This window comes from Vanellus vanellus (assembly GCF_965231255.1).
Source record: "Vanellus vanellus genome assembly, chromosome: 8".
Taxonomy (NCBI): Eukaryota; Metazoa; Chordata; class Aves; order Charadriiformes; family Charadriidae; genus Vanellus; species Vanellus vanellus.
The window spans coordinates 2,012,813-2,019,327 of NC_138913.1; the positions used below are offsets into that span (position 1 = coordinate 2,012,813).

The 6,515-nt window shown below is 40.4% G+C and overlaps 1 long non-coding RNA gene across 2 annotated transcripts; it reads left to right on the top strand.

The window, feature by feature from the left end:
* The first annotated feature begins 491 nt into the window (after nucleotides 1-491).
* Nucleotides 492-3,587, top strand: LOC309675169. 2 transcript variants are annotated; one of them, XR_014269460.1, is made up of 3 exons: nucleotides 492-550; nucleotides 1,693-1,933; nucleotides 2,744-3,587. It is a non-coding gene; the product is annotated as an uncharacterized lncRNA (long non-coding RNA). The 2 variants fall into 2 exon arrangements; XR_014269461.1 differs by lacking the exon at nucleotides 492-550 and adding an exon at nucleotides 1,411-1,502.
* Nucleotides 3,588-6,515: the final 2,928 nt, after the last annotated feature.

Consider the following 6,515-nt stretch of genomic DNA (forward strand, 5'->3'; position numbering starts at 1 on the left):
ACTTCCACAAGAGGGTGCAGCAGTTCAACAAAACCCCATGTGAACCAAATGAACGTGTCCCCATTGTAGGCGTATTTCCTATCATTTTGTGTATTAACTCATATATCTAAATGAACTTTAAAATTGGATGGATGATTTAATCAGTTTAATGTCCCAGAGCGTCTCTCTGGTCTGTCATGGATACATGAGTGGATACATGGGACTTTGCGGGTGAGCAAGTCAGGCAGTTTAATTTTGAACGAGAGGCGCTGTTTCCAGAAGTCCCGTTCACCTTGATGAAAGGCTGTCTTCAGACTCCGGTCACAAAATGGTATTTAGACTTCTGAGTTTTTTTAGTGAAATGTGTTACCTGTTCCTAATTTATGCCTGATACCCTGCAAATGCTCACTACTTGCATTTTAAGAATAAGGTTTTGTAATTCTTTTTTTTTTTTTTTTTTAGGTTTGAAGCATCATTAATTTTCCTCTCAAACTGGTACAGCACTGGGTAGTACAGCTGCAGAAGAAAACTCCACCTAGAAAGATGACTTCTTGCGAGACTGTTGACTTGAGTATGACTGATACATTTTTTTTCTGTTTCTATTTTGTGATAAAATTATTTCTTGTTTCATAAGATGGATGGGAATTCTTAGTAATGCTTCAGCTAAAGTTGCATAATGTTACTGTACTGATATGCTAAAAGCATTAAAGTGTTCTGCTGCAGGAGTCGGCCAAAGTTCTAGGTCCATTCCCGAAGACTGGAGTCCCAGGATAGTAAGGTATCTCTGCAGAAATTATTAACTCTAACAAATTTTCCAGGAAAAAGGCCCGCTTTTGAATCATGTATGCTCTGTCCAAATACATGAATCATAAACCACTTACAGCGATAAGATTATCTGATAGTCAGCAAAATAACTAGAAGTGTGGTGCTATTCATATGTGTAATAGATGATTTTTTTTTTCTGAGAAATGCAGGTTTTGCCAAACTTTCAGGTTTTATTAAATAAGAGAAACAGAATGGTGTGCTTTTAAAACCTTTAATTAATAGTACCAGTTACTAAAAGAAGGTAAATTTGAGACTAATTTTTGTTGCTGCTGGCTGCAAATGTAAACATTGGGTCTGTATTCAAAAGGTTTCCTTTACTAATACTGATGAATTGGAACTACTCTGGTTTTGGTACTTTTCTTTTGAGCATTGTGAAAGAGAAGAATATGAGGTTTTACTAAAAAATCATCACCACACAGTGAATATGTTGTTTAACTAGCACGAAGATTTTTATTTTAAAGACTATAAACTAGCCACCTTCTTCCATTTACACTAGTTCTAGATTATTGTGTAAGCAGATGAGGGTTTGCTTTTTCACTTGCTTGCGGATGGTACCAGAAATATAATCTGTGTTTATGTTTTTCTTAAAAACACTGTGGTTTTAGGTCATTGCTGTCCTCCAAAGAGCCAAATGCATCTACCAGTCAGATAGGCAACGCTGCTGAGTTATCTAAGATTCCCAGCTGTATCTGATAGCGGTAGGAGGAATAGTAATTACTATAATTATTTATTTACTGATCATCTTGCTCTGAATATAATGTAATTTTCAGAAGCAATTGTTCATCCTGGCGGTGTGTGGAAGTCAGCCGTTTTTAAAAACATAGATACACAACACAGATGCCCCTTCTCTGTGCCCCCAGCAAAGTAGGGTTCCAACTTCTTTTCCAGGCTCTGGCATGAAGCATGTGCCACTCCCAGGAGTTCCTCCTTCCGACCTGGAGTTACGCCTACCAGCCTGGCCAAAGTTCAGTCAGTGTTGAGTGTTTCCAGTGGAGGGAGACTTTTAATACAAAATTTCATCTCAGCATGTTTGGACCTTGACATTTCCGCCCTCCTCCTCATCTTCAGGAGAGACCGTAGCGAGACGTAGCCCACTAGGTGTCACTCCAGAGAAGGCTACCGAATACAGGTGGGGACTAAACCTTTCCTGCCCTCCTCTTCATTAGGGAAACTGGCTTCCATTAGTTCACTTTCATGTAAACACAGCAAGCACTTTTTTCACTTTAAAAAAAAACAAACAACAACAAACTAATTAACATTAACCAGTCTTAGTATTAAAAGGGAGGATAGAAATAAGCAAGGAGAATAAAAATTATGGATATTATATTTATGCAACTTGTAAGGGAGAAAAAATAAATCTATATGTAATAGGTTGAGTCTGTTGACATATCATATGATTAAAAATGGATGATTGCAAAAGTCTAATAGGTACGGAAGAGTTAGCACATCTTGAGAACAGGGTGAACAGATCAGAGATGCCCTTTTCCCATCTGTTAACTTTTACAAAATGTCTGCATCATTGACATTTCTTTTCCCTTGGTACTTACCTAACCTGACTTGGTGGCACGTGTCCATGGCGGAACAGCGTTATTTGAAAGTGATTAGCATTTGTCATCAAGCATTGGTATGGAAAAGAACCATCTCTTTGGTTAATTTTAAAGCATTACAGTAAAAATTAGCTACTTAATGGAATTCCTGAGTTTCGTATTGGTTTCTGCAATAAACGTACATCTTTTGTTCAGTCCTGTAAAACATTAATAGACTGATTGGCACCACCAAATCAAAGTCAGAAGTTTAGTATTTTTACTAAAATAAAGGTGATATAACTTTGTAGCCTGTTCTAAACTGCAAATAATGATAATGATTCAGTAGCTTAAGAATAACAACTTGCATTCCTTTTTCTTATTTTTTCTTATTCTTTATTTTTTCTTATTTTCAGCGTTCGTGTCTGCTGCTACATAGCAAAGAAAGAGGCATATACATTTGTATGTTCTCTTTGACTTTGAAGTGCTACAGGGTTGATCCACTGTGTCGGGTGCTGTTGTGTGAGTCAAGGGATCTGTGTCCTCTTCCAGTCGCCACTGACTTGTTGCTTAACCTTGGATATGTCTCACTTTGTATTTTTGCTTAATTGTTATAGCAGACAATTAAGATTAAGAAAATATATTAATATGATTACATTACATAATAATGATGATATTAATAAAAAATGCTTTGAACTGTATATTTCAGTATTTTAGTAATAATATGTACTGATTTCTTTACTTGTATGTAGTGGAAAATCCAGTGCTAAAAAGCAATTTTTTAAAAAGTGTAAAATGTTATGTAGTGATTGATTGAATTGGAGAAATGATAGAGAAGTTTTTGAAGGAAACTCTCATACTACTGAAGTCAGCTTCATTCTTGATTTGCTGTGTAGAGTGAGGTAGATTATCTTAGACATACAGAGTGTAGGCATGTTGGGAACTGGAGGCACTGAGATTCCTCACAGAAGGAATTTTCTGATGCCTTAAAATCAATGAAGACCAGTGTTACATGTAATCTCAAAATAAGTTAACTTTGAACCAATGTAACTTTCTGTAAGCGTGAGTTTCAGTCATGCAACTTCTGTGCTGAGTAGCAAGAACTTGAAGTGATAGGAGTGGGTCTGTGATTATCATACTATCAATTAAATGAATTATTGTAGTATCAATGAAAAGTAGTCTCACAGTACTGGTGGTTTTGCCTGATGACCTTCAGTCACTTTTTCTGGAAAGGCTGCCTTAGACACTAAGGGGTGTGCCACATAACACCACATCACACCCTGCCTTTTCTTGTCTGTAGTTTCAATGTTCAGCTGCTCCATAATTGAGAAAATGAAAATGTAAACATGTTAAAAATTTTGGACAGTTGGCTGAACTAGATAATGCAGTTTAGAAAGAAGTCCTGAAGGCAGGGAAGTATTTTCAGCTTCGTTAACTTCTTTTCCTGGTTACAAAGAATCAGGAGAAAAAGGTTTTAAAACATGTTGGTCTATACGCTGCATTGTTTTTGCTCCCAAAAAATGTCAGCCCACATCCTCAAAACTGCATCTGCAGGAATTCTTAATCTTTAATGAGAGGGCTTCCCCACACCCACTGCTAGCCACCACCAGCAGTTTTTGTTGGGCACGTCTAGCATCACCATGGCCCTCTTTTAGCTTTCCTTCAGGAACCTTTACTTTCCTTTGAAAAGTAAGTTGACAGTAGTTTCCCATTGTTTCTTCCACAATGTGTACCTTAAAGGGAGGGCCCCATTACAGCAGCCTGACAAAGGTCACAAAGAGGCAGATTGCAAGGTAGAGGCATCCTGAGAATGTGTGAAATACAACTATGGAAAAGGATAGACTTTGATTTCTGGCTCTCTATATTAATTGGGTTATATTGGAACCTTCTTACCATTGCCGGATTTTAAAACGGTGGGATATACTGCTCTTAAACTTGTCGGGAGGGGAGAAGTTGCAGAAAACGGAGAATGTGGAGTCTAACAGCATTCTTTTCTGCTGAATTATCTGGCAGAAATATATTGAGCTAAAATAAGAGCTTGTGGCAGCAACTGTTCCTCTCCCTTCTTCTCACTGAAAACACAGAGAGCAAGAGTCTGTGCAAGACAGACGTGGGATGTAATGGCTTCAGAGGAGCTGAGGGGATGCAGCACACCTTTTGTGTGCCGCCTTGTTCCGCAGCATCCTCCCAGTTCCCACCATTTGTTGACTTCACAGCATGAAACGTCAGAAAAGGACAGTTAACCTTCCTGTAATGGGATGTGTTTTAAGAAGTTCAGAATGTTCATTGTGCAAGTATTGAGGTAGACAAGGAGCTCTTGTTGCTGTCACGAGAAAAAAATGTGTTGGAGCCTGAGAACTTTTTTTTTTTAGCGTGGACATTTAAGTCAAAGACATTTCCCCTCTTTCATCACCAAATAAGTGAAGTGTGCATACTGATTATTCCATTATTTGCAAGTCAGAATTGTAAATTACTGCATTCACTCTGATCCAGTCTACCATCTGAAAGAAATAATTAAAGCTTTCTTTCTCTTGCCTAAGATTTAAACGTGTATTTAAAAATGAGATCATACTTTCATGGTGGTCATAGTTTCTTTATATATTTGTGTGGGGTAGCCTCAGAAATGGGTGTATGATCTGCTGGTGTGCTGTGATGTATTTCCTTTAATTATACATTTGTTTTGAGAAAGATGGTTATTCTGGGCCTCCGTCTTACCTCAGTTACGTCCTCACAACCCCACTGCAGTGGGAGTCGTGCGTACCTTAGTGTGTAGTTCAGCCATATGTGCTACTTATTTATATCTCATGCGTGAAATAAGCTATTCCAAACAGATACTTTCTGTTCTGGTAATAGAAGATAAATGCAAGCGTGTATCCAGTTCTTTCTCGGTAATTGAGGATATGACACACTGCCAGTCACCGTGCTCGGTAAAGCTCTTGTTTTGTCGAGTCCAGACAGTGTAAGGCTGTGCCTGTCTGATCTTTTACACACTCAAGAGTTCAATTAATTTACAGATGATAATTTGTTTTCAGCTCCTGTAGATACAGATGCCTTCTTTACTCAGCCTCCATTGTGCCATTTGATAAAAAGTCAGCTCCGACTGCATGAAGCTCCATTTTTGTAATTTGTAGAAATGGCATATTCTCCCTGCATTATAAACGCAGCTGTGCAGCATTTTCAAAACGCACTCCAAAGCTTGTGCTATCGTAAAATGACAGTTTCTTTCCAGATGCCTGTATTTTCTGTATATGTAATTTCATAAAATCACTGAGCATAAGGAATGAAAGACTGGCTTTATTTAAAAAGAAAACAGTAACACAAATAGTACAATAGGTGTTCCATCAACATAAATTTTAGCTTCTGAAGTTATTTACCTCTTTGTAAGTTATTTTTTCTGGCCAAGTTAGGGATGCAGCCGCACTGAGTTCTGGTGGCGTGGAGCCGGTGTGAATTGGTGGCCGTGTCCCGTGGAGATGGACTACTGTATCTGGGCGTGTGGCTCGCCAGAGTGTCCCCAGCCGTCACCCGCACAGCCCGCAGCCGGGCTTTTGGACAGAAGGAAGTTAACGATGCACTTAATGAAGTCCACTGATAAAATACACTGTGTGAATAAGTAGTAACTTACTGTAATTCATTATATTTGCTGCACTTTGTGCATTCTTTTCCCGAGTGTGTCAGGGGCAGCCGGGCCGGGGGCTGAGCTCCGGCTGTGCGGGCACACAAAATGAGTCACCGTGACTTTGTTCCAGGATGGACTTCTGGTTCGCTTCTTAGTCATTAATTAGCGTTCTTTGAGTGAGTTACACCGTGAAATGCAGTGCTGTGTGGAAGTGGAGGCTGCTGCCTTTGGCCTTGCCGCCGACGGTCGGTTCCCGGTGGTGGCAGGACCCCCCCGGCAGTGAGGGCCGAGGCGCTGGCGTGTTCCGCGTCGCTTCTCCCGGCGCGCCCAGGCACGGGCCTGGGCCCCGGCTCGGGGCTTTGAGGACACCCGGCTCGGCAGCCTGAAGACACCCAACTCAGGCGTTTGAGGACACCCGGCTCGGTGAGAGGCCGGGGCACGCGTGCGGTTTGCGGAGGTGAAACGCCTAATGCCCGGTGAATCAAACGCGAGAGGGGACTTCTTATCCCTTTGCTGTCGGGAACGATCTCGTCACCGCCTTTTCACTTTGCTCTGGCGTCGGTTCGGGG